Below are 25,167 nucleotides of genomic sequence, written 5' to 3'. Positions count from 1 at the left end.
TTGTCAATTAATAATAGACTTTAACATTAAACTTTGAAGAATTAAAAACACGCCAAACTAATTCAAATTTAGGACTTCATCATAAAATAAAAATACAAATTAACAGCCTTAGTCCGAAACTTAAATGACCCATAATCTAAGACAATGAGCCTAAATAGACCCTAATCGTCATCAGAATAGAAGTCCTCAATATCGTCCTCAGAACGATATTGGCGATCTCTTAACACACGTCTTTTTTCAGGACATGTTAGTTCTCTACCGGTTGATGATGCTTGTTCTTTAGCCAACTTTAGCATGTAAAATCTACAGCGTCTTGCTAGCATTCTGTTGTTTTCTTTTCTAATCCTTTGTACAACCATCTCGCAAGTTGCTGGACCTACTCGAGGCATGGTTATTGAGTACCTTGTTGGGATTGGAGCGTTGAGATTTTCCAAGTCACGAACAAGACGTTCTGATTCGGCAATCCGATGTGACCATTCTCTGCGTAAACCGCAATAATATTCTCACGGATCTAAATATTTGACACTGCAGAAATCATCATTACGCTCTATAAGAAAGTGCCGATTTAGCTCGTCTAGTTTGAAATCACTGGTATTCAAGTACCCTCGGGGGGGGGGGGGGGTCTTTATGACCCTACCTACTTACTTATTATAAGAAAAATATTAATCTTCATTGGACATTTCACAGTCCGAATCCCACTTGGATCTAAATCTTGTGCTACCATGTATATCATATTCTACCTTATGGTAACGTATTTGCATCCGATTGTTCTCTTCACGAAACGATTAAGAGCAAAATTAAACTCTTGTGGAGTTCCGCGAGGTATTGACATAACACTTTTTTTTGGGTGTTTAAGCCCTATTGAAGCTAACTTATACTCCAGTGCTTCAGCCTCCCTAACACGCCAATTCCACTCCTCTCTCATTGTTTTATTGTATTCTTGATTGAATCTTTTATTAGGGTTATTTGAGTAATGAAAATCATCATCATCTAGTTCCCATGTCCTACCTATTGCTTCAAATATTTTTGCTGGGGTAAAACATGTAATAGAATCAAGATTAACAAATTGGTTGGAGAATGTCATGATAACTCGTTTTAAAGTGAATACTAGTTGTTTGTCAATCATGTTATATATAGTACTGCATTTTTTGACCGTTTATTTGAATTTAATCCATATTACGCAATGTTCTTGTGCGCAATAGAATATGATTTGACAACACATCATACATGCCAATTTAAGCTTTTTTATGATACGTAAAGGACCGATTTGACAATACAATGCTGCATTTTTTACCATTTATTTGAATTTAATTCATATTACGCAATGTTCTTGTGCGCAATAGAACATGATTTGACAACACATCATGCATGCCAATTTCAGCTTTTTTATGACACGTAAAGGACCGATTTGACAATACAATGCTGCATTTTTGTACCGGTTATTTGAATTTAATTCATATTACGCAATGTTCTTGTGCGTAATAGAACATGATTTGACAACGCATCATGCATGCCAATTTCAGCTTTTTTATGACACGTAAATGTTACACCTCGGAAAATTCTCAGTTGATGCACAGTGAATAGACTAACGGAGGGCACGAAGTATGCGATGTTTCAATAAGTAAGAAATAGCATTTGATGACCCTAATTGAGATTTCAAAGACATTTGAGGTAAGAGAAGAAAGTTGCCAAGGAAGGCAAGGTATACGTTATGTATCGGAAAGGATTTACGAGTACCGAATTAATGATGACTTAATGATGTCTTGGAGAAGAGTTATAACGTCCCTTAGATTGTTAATGAGGTTTTAAACAAGTGTTAAGAAGGTTCCATAAGGATTGGAGATCAAACGAGTCGATGAGAACGAGTTCGGAAAAGCTGGGCACTATACGGCCCAACATACTGGCCGTATAAAATGTACTGGTCGTATGTTAGGCCGTATATTCAGCCCAGATTGGTAGCCTTCACTGGACCAAAAGTACAGCCAAACATACGGTCAGTATAATTTATACGGACCGTATGTTGGTCCGTGAAATCCAAGCGGGACAGATTGTGAATTATTAATAAGGGGACCAAGTTCATTTCATTTCATTTCATCTTCACTCCCCTTCTCTTTAGAACTCTCTAGAACATTTCTCCACACCTCTCCCACAAGAATTCAAGTGATATTAATGATCAGCTTCATCAAACCAAGAGAATCAAGTGTAAGAAACTCATTATAGTTAATCCAAGACAAGAAATCCAAGTGGAAGTGGAACTAGGGTTTTGCTCAAGTGAAGTGTTTCCACCCAAAGTCCATTCATACACCATCTAAGGTAAGTTTTATAGTCTTTCCATGTTGTTTAAGGTATTGAGATATTCAAAGACTTGGATTGTAGAAGGAGATAGAAAATGGGTCATGAATGTGAGAATAGTGATATTTTTGAGTAGTAGCTTGGATTGAGTCGTGATTCTTGATATGTTGTGATTATGATTATGTTATAAATGGCGTTAAAAGAATGGGATAAACATTGTATATGAGTGAATGTAATAGTGTGTCATGACCATGATTATGGATGATTTGAAGTGGATTGAGAAATATGGATAATGTAGGTGAATGAAGACTATTATTATGATGTTGTGAATGTTATTATAGATGTTTGGGAGTTGATATATGATATGGGGGAAATTGTATAAATAAAGGAGATGATACCCGATTTTCTCTAGCTTTAGTCAAGTATGCTAAGCTATCGATTTTCTAATGTTAGTATAAACTCTAATAAAGGTAGAACCGTGAGCATTAAAGGATAACGTTCAAGCGATAGAATAGTTGAACGAAAAGGTATGTAAAGCTAACCCTTCTTTCAATAAGGCATGGTTCCTTGGCTATATACCTATCCTTTAATGAGTCCATAATATCCTCCAAATGATTCTATCTTTAAAGATATCAAAGCTCATGATTCTCATGATGTTTATGATTCTACTAAACTCCTTATACAATGGGTGATCCTCTAAGGATAGATGTAATAAAACGACGATAGTAATGATGTCAAAGATGTTTATGAGCTCTCACATATATGTGTCTATCTATGACTATTATGTAACACCGAGCTTATATGGCCGGGTATGATATGTATTGTGCGCACACCACTGCAGTTGGGTACGGATAACCCTGAGCCTTGGTAGGGCCAGGTATGTATAATGACCAAGCCTTGCCATGGCCGGGTATGTGAAGCACCGATCCCTCATGGTCGGGTATGCTATGAATACGAGTATAATTACGATTATGATTATGAATATGAACGTGGTTATGAAAATGTAAATAAATACGGATACGGATGTGGATGTATGTACACAAACATGCATTAGAAATGAAAGGTCCCTATGAAAAGCAAGTAAGTGTTTATGACGATGGTTCTAGTACCTCCCATCTTATGTTATTTCTTATGTTGTCTATTATACTTCTATAATGATGTTGATTATGCTTTACATACTCAGTACATTCTTCGTACTGACGTCCTTTTGTTTGTGGACGCTGCGCCATGCCCGCAGGTGGCCAGGGAGACAGGCTTGATCCATAGCTTTATTTCTCAGGGACTACGTAGAGGAGCTCCATTTCATTCGAAGCTACAACTTTTGGTATCTATTCTTTTGTGTACATACTTATGGGCATGGCAGGGTCATGTCCCGCCTATATGAAGTGAAATACTCTTCTTAGAGGCTCGTAGACATGTGTATACGGTTAGATGTATTTGGCCTTGTTGGCTCATATTTTTGGATATCATTTTGTTAGCCTCGTCGGCTTATGTACATTGATATTGGCATAGTTGTTGATGTCAATATAAATATATTGTTACCCAATGGGATTAGTATGAATGATGGATAGAGAGTATGATTTAGCAATGTGGCTCACCTAGATGTGAAAGTGAATGTACGATAAGAGGTGCCCGGGTGGGTTAGCACCCGATACCAGTGATGGCCCTCCGGTTGGGTCGTGACAAAAGTGGTATCAGAGCATTTCTGTCCTAGGGTGTGTCTACGAGTCGTGTCCAGCAGAGTCTTGGTTATGGTTGTGTAGCGCCACACTTATAAACAAGAGGCTGCGAGCATTTTAGGAATGAATGACCTTCTTTCTTCATAAGATCGTGCGATAGAGCCATAATATAAGGATTTCTCTTTTCCTTAACTGTGTATTGTGTATTTCAAAGATGCCTGTGAAGAAAAAGGCTATGGCAGCCCAAAAGGGCAAGACAGTGGCAGAAAAGCGGGCTGAAATAGCACCGCCAACGGTTGTAGAGGAAAGTGAGTCCCAGAATGCGACTCAATCTCAGTCCTCCCATTCAGTGCCTATTTCTGAGGATCATGAGGGAGCCTCAGCCCTAGCTCCAGCACCTCCAGCTCTTCTACCAGATGCTTCTGGCCAAGATGTAAAAGAGGCCATTCATTTGCTTACTCAATTGGCTGCCGCTCAGACTCAGCGGCAAGGTATAGGGCAAGGTGATAAGGCTGTTAGTGCAAGGGCTCGTCATTTTATTAGCTTGAACCCTCCGGAATTCTTTGGATCAAAGCCGGATGAGGACCCTCAGAATTTTATTGACGGGATGCTGAGGACACTTCGGTTGATACATGCTTCAGACACCGAATCAGTGGAGTTAGCATCCTATAGATTGAGTGATGTTGCGGTTCATTGGTACACGATTTGGATGGCTTCACGGGGAGCCAATGTGCCTCCCCTAGTATGGCAAGAATTTGTAGATGCCTTCCTCCGACATTACCTACCCCCAGAGGTTCGGCGAGCTAGAGCCGATAAGTTCTTGAATTTAAGGCATGGAAGTATGAGTGCTTCAGAGTATAGTCTCCGCTTCAATTCTTTGGCTAGGTATGCTTCAGCCATGGTAGCGGATATGGGTGACCGAGTGCACCGATTTGTGAAAGGCCTAGGGCCACATTTGATGGATAGGTGCTTGACTGCGTCCCTTCAGGACAACATGGATATTTCACGCATTCAGGCCCATGCTCAAAATTTAGAGGAAAGGCAGCAACAACAAAGAAGTGAGTGTGAGCATAATAGAGGGTATAACAAGAGGGCTAGATCTTCGGGTCCGATGAGTGAGTTTAGAGGAGGGCACAAACAGCAGTTTTCTAGGCACTCAGGCCATTCTCTGACTAGGGCGCCTCCACGGTTTTTAGGCCAGAGATTTGATGGATCTACTCATTCCGAGCCGAATCAGAGTTTTTCAGGTTCACATTTCAGAGGTGATTCGGGTCAGGCGAGGCCACCCGTGCCACGATGTTCCCAGTGTGGGAAGTTACATTGGGGCCAGTTCCGATTAGGCTCAGAGGTTTGCTATGCATGTGGTCGGCCAGGCCATATTATGCCTGATTTCCCCTCAGTTGGTGGTAGAGGTAGGACCCAGCATTCAGGGTCGGTAGCCGGATCTTCATCATCTATACGCCCTATGGGGCCAGGTTCACATGCGCCAATCGGCCATGGTAAAGGCAGAGGGAGAGTCCCCAGTTCTAGCGGTCCTCAGCACCGTATTTATGCTTTGGCTGGACGCCAAGATCTTGAGTCTTCTCCTGATGTTGTCACAGGTATATTATCGGTATTTTCTCATGATGTATATGCTTTGATAGATCGGGGCTCCACATTGTCATATGTTACTCCATATATTTCGGGTCGGTTTGGAGTTAGACCGGAGTCGATCAAACCTTTTGAGGTGTCTACACCCGTTGGTGAATCGGTAATAGCTAGCCGAGTATATAGAAATTGCATAGTTGTGATTTGTGACCATCGTACTATGGTTGACTTGCATGAGTTAAAAATGGTAGATTTTGATGTTATCATGGGTATGGATTGGTTGGCTTCTTGCTATGCCAATGTTGATTGTAGAATGAAAATGGTTCGTTTCCAGTTTCCGGGAGAACTAGTTTTAGAATGGAAAGGGAATACTGCGTCACCAAAAGGTAGGTTTATTTCCTATCTAAAGGCAAGGAAAATGATCACAAAAGGTTGCATTTATCATCTAGTTTGGTTTCAAGATGTAGAAGCTGAACCGCCAACTCTTCAGTCAGTTCCCGTAGTGAATGAGTTTCCAGATGTATTCCCGGAAGAGCTTCCAGGCCTTCCTCTGGAAAGAGAGATTGATTTTGCTATTGATGTGTTACCAGACACCAAGCCTATATCTATTCCACCTTATAGAATGGCTCCCGCATAGTTGAAAGAGCTAAAGGAGCAATTGAAGGACTTGCATGAGAAAGGCTTTATTAGGCCAAGTTCTTCCCCGTGTGTTGTTTGTCCGAAAGAAAGACGGCTCCTTGGGAATGTGCATTGACTATCGACAATTGAATAAGGTGACGATTAAGAACAAATATCCTCTTCCAAGGATTGATGACTTATTTGATCAATTACAAGGCGCCAGATGGTTTTCAAAAATAGATTTGAGATCTGGGTATCATCAAGTGAGAGTTAGGGAGAAAGATATCCCTAAGACAACCTTCAAAACCAGATATGCCATTTTGAGTTCCGGGTGATGTCATTTGGGCTAACTACCGCACCGGCAGTCTTTATGGATTTGATGAATAATGTGTTCAGGCCTTTCCTAGATTTATTTGTGATTGTATTCATGGACGATATCTTGGTGTATTCTAGGTCCGAGGCAGAACATGCGGATCATTTGCGTGCTGTCCTTAGAGTTCTTCAAACTCGAGAGTTATTTGCCATATTTTCTAAGTGTGAGTTTTGGTTGAACTCAGTGACATTATTAGGGCACATTGTTTCAGCCGATGGTATTCGGGTAGATAGCCAAAAGATTGAGGCCGTGAAGACTTGGTCAAGGCCCACGACTCCTACGGAGGTTCGTAGTTTTCTGGGCTTAGCAGGTTATTACAGGAGATTTGTAGAAGGTTTTCTTCTATTTTTGCACCACTCACCAAGCTGACCCAGAAATCAGCAAAGTTTCAATGGACAGATGCTTGCGAACGTGGTTTCCAAGAGCTAAAGGATATGTTAACTTCTGCCCCAGTCCTGACACTTCCAGAGGGATTGGAAGGTTATGTTGTTTATGGCGATGCTTCAGGCATTGGGCTAGGTTGTGTGTTGATGCAACATGGTAAGGTGATTGCGTATGCTTCAAGGCAATTACGGAAACATGAGAAAAATTATCCAACTCATGACCTTGAATTGGCTGCGGTGATTCATGCATTAAAGATGTGGAGACATTATTTGTATGGTGTCCATATGGATATTTATACAGATCATAAGAGCCTTCAGTATATCTTCAAGCAGAAAGAGTTGAATTTGCGGCAACGACGATGGTTGGAATTGCTAAAAGATTATGATGTTGATATCCTATATCACCTCGGAAAGACAAATGTTGTGGCTGATGCTCTTAGCCGTAGATCTATGGGAAGTTTGTGTGATGTTCGGCCAGAGAAAAGAGAAATGCCTCGTGAGCTCCAGCAGTTAGCTAGCCTAGGAGTTCGAGTAGTGGACTCAGGTAGCATGGGAGCTACCATTCAGAATTCAGCAGCCTCGTCGCTAGTAGTGGAAGTGAAAGAGTGACAATATGAAGATCCTATGCTAATCCACTACAGAGATACACTCCCTCAGAAGGAGAAGTCATTATTTGAGGTCTCAGGAGTGGAGTTCTCCGATGCCGAGGCAGATTATGTGTTCCTGATGTGCAGGATTACGCCACCAAATATTGAGGGAAGCCCATTGCTCCCGTTATTCTGTCCACCCCGGAGCAACGAAAATGTATTATGATCTTAAATATATATATTGGTGGAATGGGATGAAGAAGGATATAGCAGAATTTGTAGCTCAATGTCCCAACTTTCAACAAGTGAAAATCGAGCACCAAAAGCCGGGCGGATTGTTGCAAGCTATAGATATTCCAACTTGGAAGTGGGAAGTAATTAACATAGACTTCATTACAAGCTTACCCCGTTCTCGACGTAAGTATGATTCTATATGGGTGATTGTGGATAGACTCACGAAGTCATCTCATTTCTTACCAGTCAGAACTACATATGTGGCAGAAGATTATGCGAAGCTTTATGTTAAAGAGATAGTGCGACTTCACGGTGAAAGATTGGGTAATCTTAAAAGTGTCGCCAATGAAGGGCGTTATGAGATTTGGCAAGAAGGGGAAGCTTAGTCCCCGGTACATTGGGCCTTATGATATTGTGCGCAAGGTAGGCAAAGTGGCTTACAAGTTAGATCTACCGCCTGATTTAGAGTCAGTTCACCTAGTTTTCCATGTCTCGATGCTTCGTAAATGTGTTGGAGATCCTACTAGGATCGTGTCAGTAGATGATGTTCAAGTAATAGGAAAGTTGACTTATGAAGAGGTACACATTATCATATTAGATAGGCAAGTACGGAGGCTTAGAAACAAATAAGTGGCCTTAGTTAAGGTTTTGTGGAGAAACCATAACCGAGAAGAAATGACATGGGAAGCGGAAGGAAATATGAAGTCCAAGTACCCGCACTTATTTCAACCCCCGGAAGAGATCCAAGATGAGACATCAAGATTATGAGGTATGTGTGTTTTCCATTTTATAGATTTGGGTCGTGTGTGGCCAAACGTTATTGCTATGATGTTGTGGCCCTGTGAGGCATTGTTATTATGGGCTATTGTGATAGGATGGTAGTGTCATATTACAGGGGAAACTTTGGCGAAATTTTTATAGAATCTCCGAGAGCTTAACATCCGAGGACGAATGTTCTTAAGGGGGGAAGAATGTTACACCTCAGAAAATTCTTTGTTGATGCACAGTGAATAGACTAACGGAGGGCACGAAGTATGCGATGTTTCAATAAGTAAGAAATAGCATTTGATGACCCTAATTGAGATTTCAAAGACATTTGAGGTAAGAGAAGAAAGTTGCCAAGGAAGGCAAGGTATACGTTATGTATCGGAAAGGATTACGAGTACCGAATTAATGATGACTTAATGATGTCTTGGAGAAGAGTTATAACGTCCCTTAGATTGTTAATGAGGTGTTAAACAAGTGTTAAGAAGGTTCCATAAGTATTGGAGATCAAACGAGTCGACGAGAACGAGTTCGGAAAAGCTGGGCACTATACGGCCCAACATATTGGCCGTATAAAATGTGCTGGCCGTATGTTAGGCTGTATATTCAGTCCAGATTGGCAGCCTTCACTGGACCAAAAGTACAGCCAAACATACGGTCAGTATAATTTATACGGACCGTATGTTGGTCCGTGAAATCCAAGCGGGACAGATTGTGAATTATTAATAAGGGGACCAAGTCCATTTCATTTAATTTCATCTTCACTCCCCTTCTCTTTAGAACTCTCTATAACATTTCTCCACACCTCTCCCATAAGAATTCAAGTGATATTAATGATCAGCTTCATCAAATCAAGAGAATCAAGTGTAAGAAACTCATTATAGTTCATCCAAGACAAGAAATCCAAGTGGAAGTGGAACTAGGGTTTTGCTCAAGTGAAGTGTTTCCACCCAAAGTCCATTCCTACACCATCTAAGGTAAGTTTTATGGTCTTTCCATGTTGTTTAAGGTATTGAGAGATTGAAAGACTTGGATTGTAGAAGGAGATAGAAAATGGGTCATGAATGTGAGAATAGTGATATTTTTTAGTAGTAGCTTGGATTGATTCGTGATTCTTGGTATGTTGTGATTATGATTATGTTATAAATGGTGTTAAAAACATGGGATAGACATTTTATATGAGTGAATGTAATAGTGTGTCATGACCATGATTATGAATGATTTGAAGTAGATTGAGAAATATGGATAATGTAGGTGAATGAAGACTATTATTATGATGTTGTGAATATTATTATAGATGTTTGGGAGTTGATATATGATATGGGGGAAGTTGTATAAATAAAGGAGATGATGCCCGATTTTCTCTAGCTTTAGTCAAGTATGCTAAGCTATCTATTTTCCAATGTTAGTATAAACTCTAATGAAGGTAGAAACGTGAGCATTGAAGGAGAACGTTCAAGCGATAGAATAGTTGAACGAAAAGGTATGTAAGGCTAACCCGAATAGTTGAATGAAAAGGTATGTAAGGCTAACCCTTCTTTCAATAAGGCATGGTTCCTTGGCTATATACCTATCCTTTAATGAGTCCATAATATCCTCCAAATGATTCTATCTTTAAAGATATCAAAGCTCATGATTCTCGTGATGTTTATGATTCTACTAAACTCCTTATACGATGGGTGATCCTATAAGGATAGATGTAATAAAACCACGATAGTAATGATGTCAAAGATGCTTATGAGCTCTCACGTATATGTGTCTATGTATGACTATTATGTAACACTGAGCTTATATGGCTGGGTATGATATGTATTGCGCGCACACCACTGCAGTTAGGTACGGATAACCCTGAGCCTTGGTAGGGCTAGGTATGTATAATCACTGAGCCTTTCCATGGCCGGGTATGTGAAGCACCGATCCCTCATGGTCGGGTATGCTATGAATATGAGTATAATTACGATTATGATTATGAATATGAATGTGGTTATGAAAATGTAAATAAATACGGATACAAATACGGATACAGATATGGATGTATGTACACAAACATGCATTAGAAATGGAAGGTCCCTATGAAAAGTAAGTAAGTGTTTATGACGATGGTTCTGGTACCTCCCATCTTATGCTATTTCTTATGTTGTCTATTATGCTTCTATAATGATGTATATTATGCTTTACATACTCAGTACATTCTTCGTACTGACGTCCTTTAGTTTGTGGACGCTGTGTCATGCCCGCAGGTGGCCAGGGAGACAGGCTTGATCCATAGCTTTATTTCTCAGAGACTGCATAGAGGAGCTCCATTTCATTCGGAGCAACAGATTTTGGTATCTATTCTTTTGTGTACATACTTATGGTCATGGCGGGGTCATGTCCCGCCTATATGATGTGACATACTCTTCTTAGAGGCTCGTAGACATGTGTATACGGTTAGATGTATTTGGCCTTGTCGGCTAATATTTTTGGATATCATTTTGTTAGCCTCGTCGGCTTATGTACATTGATATTGGTGTAGTTGTTGATGACGATATAAATGTATTGTTGCCCAATGGGATTAGTATGAATGATGGATAGAGAGTATGATTTAGCTATGTGGCTCACCTAGATGTGAAAGTGAATGTACGATAAGAGGTGCCCGGGTGGGTTAGCACCGGGTACCCGTCATGGCCCTCCGATTGGGTCGTGACAGTAAAGGACCAATTTGACAATCCAATGCTGCATTTTTGACCGTTTATTTGAATTTAATTCATATTACGCAATGTTCTTGTGCGCAATAGAACATGATTTGACAACATATCATGCATGTCAATTTCAGCTTTTTTATGACACATAAAGGACTGATTTGACAACACAATGCTGCATTTTTGACCTTTTATTTGAATTTAATTCATATTACGCAATGTTCTTGTGCGCAATAGAACACGTATGAATCTATTGAAGAAGAATGTTGGACGAGGTAAAAACTCATCCATTTCATAAGTTTAAGTCTCTTAAGTCATTCAAAAAAACCTATCTTAAGTCATACAAAAAATGGCTCAAGATATTCCACTAGTTAAGGTTTCAATGCATTGGAATGGTATTATCCTTGTTGACAATAGTACAATTTGTTACAATAAAAGACCAAACGTTCATGTTAAATGTCCACTTGAAATGTCTTATTAATTACTAGTCACTTACATATATGAAAAAATGAAGGTTAGTACAGATGAGTATGAAATCTCTACAACAGGCAAATATCCACAATCAGTTTCCAATGGTATAGTGCTTTATGGTAGGCATTATATCAATGATGATGATTCTTTGAGGGATTATTTGAATGCGCCAGAAGAATTAAAACATTTAGTCGCCCTTAATGTTCTTGAGATGTATGTTGAAAAGATACCCTGAGAGGTCCCGCAAGAACAGCCCAGTCAAGCTAACACGTATGGAGATTTTAGTTCTTACGGGGTATTTTGAGTGGCCAGGTGCCCCCGGAAAATCTAACCCAACAATTAAATCAAACTTGGAAAATATGCATTCTTATATTATTATTTTGTGCAGTAGCACGTGTTTATTGTATGTATTGGTAAATAACCATTTTTAAATCTTTGTAGGGGTTATAGACCTGATACGAGTAATATAGGGCAATCATCTCAATTTAGTGGAGCAACTCATTATTATCAGAACTCTCAGTTCAATGGAGCTGATTATTATAATAATTCTCAGTTCAGTGGAGCTGGTTATTATAATAATTCTCATTTCGGTGCAGCTGATTATTATCAAAACTCACCAGTGGTACCAACCGTGGATGAAAGGCAGTCCTCTCAGTTTGGTGGAGTTGATCATTCTCCGCACTATGCTCATTATCAGTATGTGTAGGTTCATCACTTTGATGTTAAATAATATATATATATATATATATATATATATATTTGAATTTGGAATTTAACATATGCTTTTTATCGTGTAGGAGAGGCCTTTCTTAGATGGCGCTGATTGTCCAAGTTATGTGGATACATCAGAGAGTGATGACGATGAACCAGGTAATAATGCAGAGGTAACCGATGATGAAGATAGTGAAGGGGATGAAGAAGATATGCATTGTAGTCCCAGAAGCAACCAGAACCAACTCACCACCACGTACCACCTCCGATGGCGAAAAACCCAATTCCTGACAGCCCAATGCAGTGGCATTCTGACTATATTCCATATCTTGACAATCTCCAAGGTCGTGAGGATGCATTTGTCTTCACAAGAGATGATTATCAAAGTCGCCAAAAAACGTGGATTGAACCAAAAAATTCCATAACCGATGAATGCGTCCTTGCAAAAGGAATGCAGTTCACATAAAAAAAGATGTTGCAACGGGCTGTCAGAATGTATTGTATAAAGGATATGAGGGAGTTTAAGGTTGATGACTCAAACAAATCAGTATGGAGTCAAAAACCCTATAATATTTATATTCCAGTGTTTTGAAACGTGACTAATCTTCGGTCAAAGTACGAAAAAAACCTTAATTTTAAGTTTGATTTCCGAAGAATAAAGGTTGGGGGGTTTTAGGCAAGGGTTTCACGCACAGAGAAAGGGTCAAACTGTAAAACTACACTTTGGCCTTTTCATGCACAGATTCTGTGCGTGAAGGCTAGTTTGTTTTTTTTTTTTAATGAGTTAGTTTGGTTCCAAAATTATTTTTTTGGGTTACAAAAGTGTCGGGTCCGACTTATGATAGCCACTTTCTATATTTTCTTTTGAAGACTAGATTCTAATTCTTGACAGGTTTCTCATTTTTTAGGCTTAAATTGATTGGTAGTTATTTTCACTAATTTTTAAAAGTAATAATTACTTTCATTATTCAAATTTTAAATTTAACAGGTATGCTATTACAATGATAAACCTTGATATGACGTTCATAATGTAGGGAGTTGGGACCATAAAAATCTGTTAGTTTATTAACATACTACATCATTTTTCTATATAATTGTACCAACAGCTTCAGGAATTGTACCCGCATTAAATTCTCGTACCATGAGCTATATAATTTGTACATTTTATCTAACTATTTTTATATTCCATGTAGACATGTGTCATAGTACTTAATATTTATTCTCTTCTCATGTATAGACGTATGCACTTTAAATTTAATTCTCCGACACATTTATTTCCTCCGTGCACTTTTACTCGTTCACTTTTGACTTTTCGTGTTCTAGCTGAATATTTATTCTCTTCTCATGTATAAGCGGCTTGTGGGGGATGAACACGGCTCCCCAAGCTTGTACCAACAGCTTCACGAATTGTACCCGCATTAAATTCTTGTCCCATGAGCTATATAATTTGTACACTTTATCTAACTATTTTTATATCCCATGTAGACATGTGTCATAATACTTAATATTTATTCCCTTCTCATGTATAGACGTATGCACTTTAAATTTAATTCTCCGACACATTTATTTCCTTCGTACACTTTTACTTGTTCACTTTTGACTTTTCGTGTTCTAGCTGAATATTTATTCTCTTCTCATGTAGAGACATATGCAGTTCGATTTTAATTCTCCTACATAAATTTATTTCCTCCATGCACTTTAATTTGTTCACTTTTGACTTTTCACATTCTTTGAGAATTAATAAATCCCACGTGGATATATACCATAGTACTAAATAATTATTCTCTTCTCATGTATACACGTGTGCACTTCTATTTTAATTCACCGACACATATTTTTTTCTCCGTGCACTTTTACTTGTTCATTTTGACTTTTCATGTTATTTAAGAATTAATAATGAAGTACTCCTTCCGTCCCATATTACTTGGTCACATTACTATACTTGACTTTTCACGTTCTTTAAGAATTAATAAAAATAAAGTATTCCCTTCGTCCATATTAATGTAGACATGTGTCATAGTACTTAATATTTAATTCCCTTCTCATGTATAGACGTATGCACTTCAAATTTAATTCTCCGACACATTTATTTCCTCCGTGCACTTTTACTTGTTCAATTTTGATTTTTCGTGTTCCAGCTGAATATTTATTCTCTTCTCATGTATAGACATATGCAGTTCAATTTTAATTCTCCTACACAAATTTATTTCCTCCGTGCATTTTAATTTGTTCATTTTTTACTTTTCACATTCTTTGAGAATTAATAAATCCCACGTAGATATATGCCACAGTACTGAATATTTATTTTCTTCTCATGTATACACGTGTGCACTTCTATTTTAATTCTCCGACACATATTTATTTCTTCCGTGCACTTTTACTTGTTCACTTTTGACTTTTCATGTTATTTAAAAATTAATAAATGAAGTACTCCTTCTCTCCCATATTACTTGGCCACATTACTATACTTGACTTTTCACGTTCTTAAAAAATTAATAAAAATGAAGTACTCCCTTCGTCCATATTACTTGGCCACATTACTAAAAATATATGTCTATTTTTCTATTCGATATTTATCTTCTTTTCTATTTTTATTATTCCCGTTTTCCTTCTTTGTCAATACTTTAAACATAAAGAGAGGACGAACAATAGCAATGCAAATTTGTACCAAAAGTTATTTTAATGCTCCTACACATAACTTGTTCACTTTTGACTTTCACGTTCTTTGAAAATTAATAAATAAAGTATATATTTTATCATAATATCCATATTTATTGATTTATAATCTCAATAGCTTCAGAAAATGATTTGAAAATGAATAATTAATGTGAAGGGTAAAATAAGAAGAAGATTGTTTTTTCCTTGATATGTTAACATCGACAAGTAAAAGTAAAGGGAGGGAGTGACATTTATCCTCGTTTTCCTTCATCGTCAATACTTTACTTATTTACTCTCATTTGCAGTCTCTAATTATTGTTTCTTTACATTTATAAAATGTATTACTTTATATTTTCATTTCAGAATTAAAATTTGGTGATTAATGATATAACATATATCTTTCTAATTTTGATTTCTTTGTAACAATTAACATAAAAAATTATAATATATTTTTTAACTAATTTAATAAAATATTTTAATCCTATATATACAACAAAATGGTTCTTATGTTTGGATCTGAATAGTTACTTAATTGAAATGGATATCAACCTGTCGTTATACACATAAAATATTAAAGAATTTAAAAGATTTTTTTTAGAATCAAAATATTAATTTTCCCTCATATTCTTACTAATTTTCTTTTACATCAATGAACAACTTTCATTGTCATGATAATGATAAAAAAAGTCTGACTCTTTTCATCTCAAAAACTTTTAATTACAACTAAAGTGGTACATAAAATATATTTTGTATATATAATAACAATTAAAATATTTTTAAAAGTTATTTTCAAAATACAAACCTTAAATATTGGCTAATTAAAGTGAATAGACATGCTCAGCCCGTACATCGCACGGGCATGTATTGCTAGTATTATATATAAGTGAGGAAGCATGGACGAACACAGCTATAAAAGTAGTACTGTGTGCTCTATTGGTAAGACCAACAAACTTCTTATTACTTTCTATACCCTCATTCTTTTAACAAATTTCATTTGTACCTCTCTTCTTGGTGACATGTATTTTCTTGTTGATGACACGTATTTGTATGGAACAATTGGCATTCCTACATTTTTTTCATCTGTTCCCCACTCTTTATTTTTCTTCCGTATTTTCCCATCTAATTTTGGGTAAATTTCTCCCGTAGTCATACAACTTTAAGTGTATCATGCAATTTTTTATTACATAAAAGTTATTTAATTTTAAATTTTATGACACAAATTACTTTTATATTTTATCACAAAAAATTCATCCAATTTTAAAATTTATTACACAAAGGCCATTCTTATATTTTTTTATCACATAAAAATCATCACAATCTTCTATAATAAACATGTGAAATTTATCTTTTAGTTAACTTGGCTAACGCTGGATGACTTTTATATCACAAAAAATAAAAAAAATAAAAATTGTGTGATAAAGGTGGATAACTTTTATGTGATAAAAATAGAAAATAATTTTTATGTGATAAACTTTAAAGTTGAATGACTTTATGTAATTAAAAAAAAAATATTTTTTGTGTGATAAACTTTAGATGATTTTTATATAACAAAAATAGAAAAATAGTTTTTGCGTTTACAAACTCAAAATTGGATGAGACTACCAATAAAACTTACCTCACTTGTATTCTGCTACCCGTACAGAATCTCAATCTTCTTCTCCTCCCATCATAAAAGCTCATAATTCAATCAACTTGCAGTATGTAGAAACTTTTTATCCTCTTGATTCATTTCCAATTTGCACAAGTGTAATCTATAAGCTTAAGGTTAAGTAGTCAAGCTTGCAGTTTGTAGAAATTCCTCTTTTGTACAAATTCAGCCTGCATTGCTTAAAAGTGACAGAGTTTTCTGGGAGAACATTTGGAGATTTGAGAGGGGCATAGTCCTATGCATGTTGTTTTAGGGATTTAGTTCTATCAATTCATCTTTCATTGGTGTTCGCCGCTTTATGAGTGACTAATACAGAAGTTTCCAAATTTTCTTATGTCTATTCTATAATTTCCGTGTCTTTGGCTTTTGTGTTAACCAATTACAAGAAAAAAGTAAGTCTCCAACTTGAACAATTATTTTCTCTTTCTCTTTTCCGTCATATGCGTTTGTTTTGTTACTTTTGGTCTTGAAATTCATTTCAAAATTTCTATATTTTGGTTCCGATCGTACGTGGATATTTAAATTTTATTTTAATTTAGTTTTCCTCACTTAGTGTAATTATAATTAAACTGATGGTATATCAAAAAATCAAATTAGCCATGTGTTGGGTCCGTGCATCGCAAGGGTATCTTTTATTATAAAAGCATGAATATAAATGTTGGTTGACCAAAATATCCTTCAAATATTGAACGACTTTTATACCCTTAGTAAGTTTTAATCCTAATTCTTATTGAACATGCTTCTTAAACATAATCTAATTAACTTACTCAACATAAAGTAGGAATAGTAGGAATAATATCTACTATTAGTTACACACGTTAGGAGTACATTCCTATTACTGTTGAACTTTAATCATGTCATACAAACTAATTTTTTGAAGTTTGAAACCAAATAAATTTCTTCATTAACCAGATAGATATCACAAACCCTTCAAAATACTCAATATAGAGACGAAAAATATTTTTCAACTTATTTTTTGAACTTCACGTACTCTTCATCTTCAAAAATATGGTATTTTATCTTCACATCATAAAATCTTGATTTTCTATTTTGAATCTCGATCAAAGTTCACTCCTTTAATGTTCACTTTAACATGTTTCGGATTTTTAAGAAATAAAGTAATGCAATACATCTTTAGTTTCTTCTTCTTCTTCTTTCTCGGTGCAGGCATGGGCGGAGCTAGGGTATCAGAAGAAGGTTCATCCGCAACCCCTTTGTCAAAAGATCACATTGTATATGTAAGGTCAAAATCATTTTTTATTTACATAAAGTAATGGGGCTAATTCACATTTTGCTGGTATTTTATATCAAATTGTATTTGTTAAATCCCAAAGCATAGAGATATTATTTTTTTGAAATATTTTTCGTGAAAATAACTCTTAATTCTTAACGAAATAAAGTAATGTGTATATATACTTTACTTTCTTCTTCTCTTTTCCATATATACATGATACGTCCTTAATGCACGTTTGTTTGTATTTTTGTATCCTGATCATATTGTGATATTCCAAATCATAGGGATATTAATTAAATATATGATGTCAATTTAAACAGTTTTGTTCTCCCAACTTTTAGATGTTGATAGGTCATTTGAGAGTGTAGGATTCGAGGTACTTTGGAATGAAATGTATGGTTTCTCGACTTCTATAATAATATTTAAGTTGTAAAATTGAAGTACACTACGTGTAGAATTAATTTGCCAAGTGTATTTGATGCAGCGGCTACATCTAGAATTAAACTCAACAGGATTGAAATGACTGCATAACAATGATTTTAAGGACCAAAACTTTCTATAATTAAGTTGTTAGTTAATATACAAATTCACTTTAGATTACTATCTAATTATAATTCTGATATTTTATGAAGGGTCTTTTGATTAAAAACACTTGCTAATAATTGACTTGGTATTAACGTGCGAGGCACGTTCTTAGAAACTAGTAATCATACAAAACATCGAAGCATTCTTCTTTTGTCTTTTCCAAGATACTGAATCTAATGTACATACGAAGTATTAGGTATTGTGATTAATGAATATACCTCAGGGAGCTTGCATGTCATCATTATTCTATGTATTACTCCCTTCGGATTAAAAAGAGCGTTCACTTAGCTTTTTTTTTCTTGAGTCAAAAAGTGTGTTCATTTATCAAATCAAGAAAGAATTAACCTTGTTTTTTAGATTTGCCCCTATTAAGTGTTATGCATGTGATCAATTCTCAATACCTATTTAATAGGGGTAGTTTTGTCAAATCACCTATTTTTTTTACGAGTTAGTATTTTCTTAAGGGGCATGCAAATAGCTAAGTGGATACTTAGTATTTTCTTAAGGGGTGTGCAAATAGCTAAGTGGACGCTCTTTTTGATCCGGAGAAAGTATTAATTAGCTAAACATAATAAAGTTATAAATAAATTTCGTTTTAGTTATAAAGGGCATCTATCCATTTTCTTTTAATTTGATGTTCTTGCAACAGACTAGATTTGCATTTTGTAGATATACTTCATGAAGTTTAATTGAAGCAAAAGTACCTGCAGAAAGAATCAAAAAACACATACATGCAGAGCTATATACAATAGCTTCTCATCCTAAGGTAGGAGAAAAAAAGAGAAGTGTTTCCCAGAAAACAAGTGAAGAGTGTTTGGTAGCGAGGAAATCCAATTTTTCAAAAAATGTTTTCCAGATTTTTCATGTTTGGTTGGTCAAAATTTTTAAAAACTATTTCTTTAAAAAAACAAGTTGCATAAGTAGCATTCCACATTGTCCCATCCTCACCCTCCAACACACCTCACCCAACCCACCCTAGTAGTACCCAGCCCCCAACCCACCTCCACCCATATATATATATATATATTTTACCAAACACAAGAAATTAAGTTAGAAAACCACCTGTCTTTTAAAAATATTTTTTAAAGTAAATATCTTTTATAAAAAGTATTCCCTCCATTCACTTTTACTTGTTCATTTTTAACGTCGCACGCCCCTTAAAATTATAAATTAAATATGTATTTTACTATAATACTCATATTAATTAGTGTATAGTCTCATTAAACTTGGAGAATGATTTGAAAATGATTAATTAATGTTAAGGATAAAACAAGAAAAAAAGTTTGTTTTTCCTTGATATGCTAAAGTGGACAAGTATAAAAGTGAAAATTTATTTTTAGTATAATTAATGAACAAGTAAAAGTGAATGGAGGGATCATTTTCCTTCACCACCTAACACACCTATAATGGAACTAGCAAACTATGCCCGTGCGATGCACGGGGCCCAACATGATTAATTTGGTTACTCACTTTAGTTAGTCTTTATGGTTTGTATATTTTGCAAAGGATACCACAATTCTCCTTAGTGAGTCTCCATACTTTGTTTCTTTTCCTCTTATTTTTTCTCTTAATTTCTCAATTATTCTTAAAATTTATCTTATTTTGGTTATATCCGTCTTTTTTTATATTTAGTAAGTTGACAATTCAAATATCCTATATGTCAAGTTTATAATCACAAGATTCAAAGGATATTTTATTATATTATACACATTTTTAATTTAGAACCACAGGATTCAAAAGTTTATCTTTATTTCTTAAACTCCATGTCTAGTCAAACTTAGACAACTTAAATTGAGACAAAGAGAGTATATGCCAAATGAAAGAAATGAAAAGGCAATCGAGACACTGCGTTAGATCTAATTAACAGAGAAATTTGTAGAATAAACTCACCAAAATTAATAGCAAAACTCTAATTTAAACAAGAAAAATTAAAAGAAAATCTCAGATTCAAAGTACCAAATATATGAACGACCAAGCAGCTCAGAGAAAAATCAGATCGAGCGAGTGAAGACCGGAGAAGTAGGAGAAAGGCTGAGAGGCCACTGAAATAGTGAAGAAGAAAGGCATTACTCCCTTTAGTTAGTCGTTATGGTTTGTATTTTGTAAAGGATACCGCGATTCTCCTTAGTGAGTCTCCATATTTTGTTTCTTTTCCTTTTATTTTCCCTTAATTTCTTAATTGTTGTTAAAATTTATCTTATTTTGGTTATATCCGCCTCTTTTTATATTTAGTAAGTCGACAATTCAAATATCGTACATGTCAAGTTTATAATCACAAGATTCAAAGGATATTTTATTATATTATACACATTTTAATTTAGAACCCCAAGATTTAAAAGTTTATCTTTATTTCTAAAACTTTGTATCTAGTCAAATTTAGACACTTAAATTGAGACAGAGGGAGTATATGCCAAATGAAGGAAATGAAAGGACAATCGAGACACTGCGGACACGTGGGGACTTAAAAAGTAAACGCACAAGAAGTAGAATTAATGTTAAACTTTTGAAATGTACACATGTTAGTCACTGTTTAGATTATAATATCATGTGCTTTCTATAATAGAGTAATAAAATGAAGGGTAGAAGTAAAGAAATATGATAACGTAAAAGTGGAATACACGAGTACAGAGAATAGGTGACAAATCAAGTAGTAGTACTTGTTAAATGAAATGGACCCACAATTGAAAAAATTGAGACAGAGGGACTATATGCCAAATGAAGAAAATGAAAGGACAACTGAGACACTGCGGACACATAGGGACTTAAAAAGTAAACACACAAGAGGTAGAATCAATGTTAAACTTCTGAAATATATACATGTTATTCTCTGCTTAGAGTACAATTTCATATAAGGTAAAAGTAAAATACACATGTACAGAGAATAGGTGGCAAACCAAGTAGTAGTATTTGTTAAATGAAGTGGACCCACAACTGAAAAAACTAAGAAGGAAGGAATCAAATACAATTGAAATAAGTAGAAATTTAGCGTACAATTCAGATAATTTTTTGTACAATTTACCAAGGTTGTGTTCGGCAGGGGCGGAGCCAGCCCATCGGATGTTGATTCGGCCGAACTTAGTAGTTTTTATCCGAACTATGTATTTGTTTAAAATTTTTTGTCAAATATGTACAAATTATTAATTAAGAACCCAGTAATTTTAAAGAATTAAAACTTCAAATCCACAAGCTTTGAATTTTGACTCCGCCTCTGATTTTCGGCCTCCTTTGCCCCTTACGTATAACAGAAAAATGACAAACGAAATAAAGTTAAGCACACTAGTTTTCTATACTGAAGCATGTCTCAAAGTAACTATTACACTGCATAACTTTATCTTGTAATACGAGAACAACGGATTAATTATAGCTTCTTGATGCATAGGAAAAAGTGACCAAGATATCTGTGTGGTCCACAGAGATATCAATTTCAATGGGAAACAAGTAAAACTAAAGGTCATACTTTAACAAATTCATCCAATTGAGTCATGTATGTGTGTGTGTACACACAGATACAACTTGATATCTAAGTGGATCATTAGTTTATAATTTACCTCTGCCCATGTTGTTTTTTAATAATAACAATTCTTATTAACTTACGCATTAAATTTTCTATGTATTCCCAAGTTGGAAATCATGAATACTCCCTCCGTTCACTTTTATTTATCCACTATATTAAAAATAAATTTTCACTTTTATTTATTCACTTTAGCATATTAAGGATAGATAAACTTTTTTTTTCTTGTATTACCCATAACATTAATTATTCATTTCTAAATCATTCGCCAAGTTCAATGAGACTATGCACTAATTAATATGGATATTATTAGGGGTGTACAAAGTAAACCGACAAATCGCACCAAATCGATAAACTGAGTCAAACCGAGAAAAAAACCCGACTGATGGTTTGTTTTGACTTGGTTTGGTGTTGAAAAAAAAAACCGACCATAATTGTTTTGGTTTTAGCTAAAAAAAGTCAAACCGAACAAAAATAACCCGACATTACATGTATTTAATTTTTAAAATATTTTATAGATAAAAATATTTATTTGTAATGTAATTTATAAATATTTCTTAAATTTTTTCATAGTTTTTTTTATCTATTATCATTTTATTCAAGCTTGAACTTAGGATTTTAAATGTGAATAAGTTTTATATCCTATAGATGTTAGTAACTCATATAAAGTCCAAACCAAAACCAACTCAACAGTAATACTAACAAAAGAAATTCAATTTATCACTAGGAATGAGAATAATATTGGATATCTATTCTTTAGCTTTGCATAATTAGTTTAGAGAGTAAAAATACATAACTTAAGTTTTTTTTTCTTCTCATGTAATTAATACTCATTGGCCGTACTTATTTTAGCATGACCTAGTATTTCTAGATTATGATCCTTTTCTTTGTGGCTTATTAATTAACAATATTTATTTTAACCAATTTTATTATCTTTTCTTGAATATTTTAATATAATGTCATCACTCTTCTCACATTTGTGTTATTTTCTTATGAAACACCTTAATTACATAGTTGTATCTTACTAGGACTAAAGAAATATTTGAAGTAAAAGTTATATGTTTTGTATCAAGACTATTTTGAAAACAAAAACCCGAATAACCCGAGAAAATCCGAGGTTGAAAAACCTGGATTTTATTGGTTTGATTTGGTGTATAAATTTAAAAACCCGATGCAGTTGGTTTGGTTTGGTGTTTAAAAAATCCGAACCAACCCGGTCCATGTACACTCCTAGATATTATAGTAAAATACATACTTCATTTATTAATTCTTAAGAGACGTACAAAGTCAAAAGTGAACAAGTAACAGTAAAGTTTTTTGTTTAAAAAAAAAAAGACAAGAAGTAGACTGCCCAAAATATAAAAATCAAACCTTCCTGGCCGGTTAACCTAACTATTTGTATGGACTAGGGTTGGTAAAATGACTAAAAACAAATAAGTGACCATTCAATCTGAATTAGACATGGGTTGGATAACCCACTTTTTTAAAAATGGATCAAATATGGATATTATTCACTAAATATGGATGTCCATATTATCAACCAATTTATCTGCTTGTTATTTTAATTTTCATGAGTTCTTGTTTTCTGGGAAATCTAAATTTGTTTTGACTTTTAGTTTGTGTCTCACTTGACTATTCCTGAAATCATGAATGATATGAATATCCATGTCATCCATCACTTAACCCATTCTTTATCCATGGTAAATATGGACGAGCAGAATATTTTATCTGTTTTGTTCCCGTTTTCTATCGACACATATTCAATCCGATCGACTCGTTTGCCACTCCTACGTATGGATCAACAGTTTATTTATTACTATTTATTAATAACCACACTAATAAGCATGTGATTCACTAGCATATATCTAGTCTAATAAAAAAAGTCACTCAGCCAACACTAGAAAGTATATACCGCAAGTAGAGCTGTTCACGGTTTTGGTTAAAACCAAAACCAAACAGAAAATTTAACCAAACCGAATAAAAAAACCGACATTTGGTTTGGTTTGGTTTGATTTGGTTTTAAATTTTAAAAATCGATAATATTTGGTTTGGTTATGGTTATATTAAAAAATAACCGAATAAATAACCGAACCAAACCGATAAATTATATACATAAATTTTATAATTATTTATATATATAATATTAGTTTTTCATAAATAATTATAAATATTTTATACCTTTTAATCATTAATTTGATTTCTGGTCTACTTATTTCACATGATTGTTTAAGGCCCGTGTTTTTAAAAATATGTTCAAGCCCATGTCTTTAAGTCTTTTAATTCTTTAAGTGTTAAGTGTAAACCTACTAACAGAAGCTCACGTTAGAGTCTAATGTCTTTAACTCAAATTTTTAGCCTTTCTTTGTCAGCCATTTGATTTTAGGTTGTTTTTTTTTTCTTTCGAATTTATACCTTTATTTTTTTCTTGTCTGAATGGGTCCTAAACTTCTAATATTTTTCATATGAAAAGGACATAGGTTGTAGATTTGGAGGTTCCTATAGAAGATACTTCAGTAACATCAACATTTGCTGTAACTCAAGCACATGGTAATGTCCTAATACTTATTCCGTGGATAATCGTCCTAAAAAGCATAAAAGAACAACTCTTTGTAGTCGAGACCCTAGCCCTGGGGATAATGATAGAAAAACATATGAAGTTTGAGATCATTATAGAAAGTTTTTTTAATAAAATGGGAGAATTGAGGGCAAAATGCAAGTACTGCCTCAAAGTTTGGGATCATTACACAAAGTTTTTTTTTATTTCATATATTTTAATTTTAATTTTAGGTAGTCTTTATGTTTAATTAATATGTATGTTTGTAACAACAACTAAAAGCTCCTATGCTATACTTTATTTCCAGGTATGTATATTAAGATGACAAAAATGGTGCAGCCACTACTTAGTTAGTTTTTAGCTATATATGTAATAGTTTAGTAACTTTGGGTAGCTTGAGTATAACACTATCACTAATAGTGAAAATGTTTCTATGATGTATGTTCCACCTTAAACTATAAATAAAAGATATCGTTTGATCAAAAAAAGACATGTCTTTTTCAACTTTTTAATGTTTTACTGATAAGTCTCATGACTGCTAATCATAAACCGAAAAATCCAACCAAACCGAACCAAACCGGTGGTTATTATTTTAT

The sequence above is a fragment of the Lycium barbarum genome, chromosome 3 (genome assembly GCF_019175385.1).
Source record: "Lycium barbarum isolate Lr01 chromosome 3, ASM1917538v2, whole genome shotgun sequence".
In the NCBI taxonomy this organism is placed as follows: Eukaryota; Viridiplantae; Streptophyta; class Magnoliopsida; order Solanales; family Solanaceae; genus Lycium; species Lycium barbarum.
Note: the sequence above shows the minus strand (reverse complement) of the source record.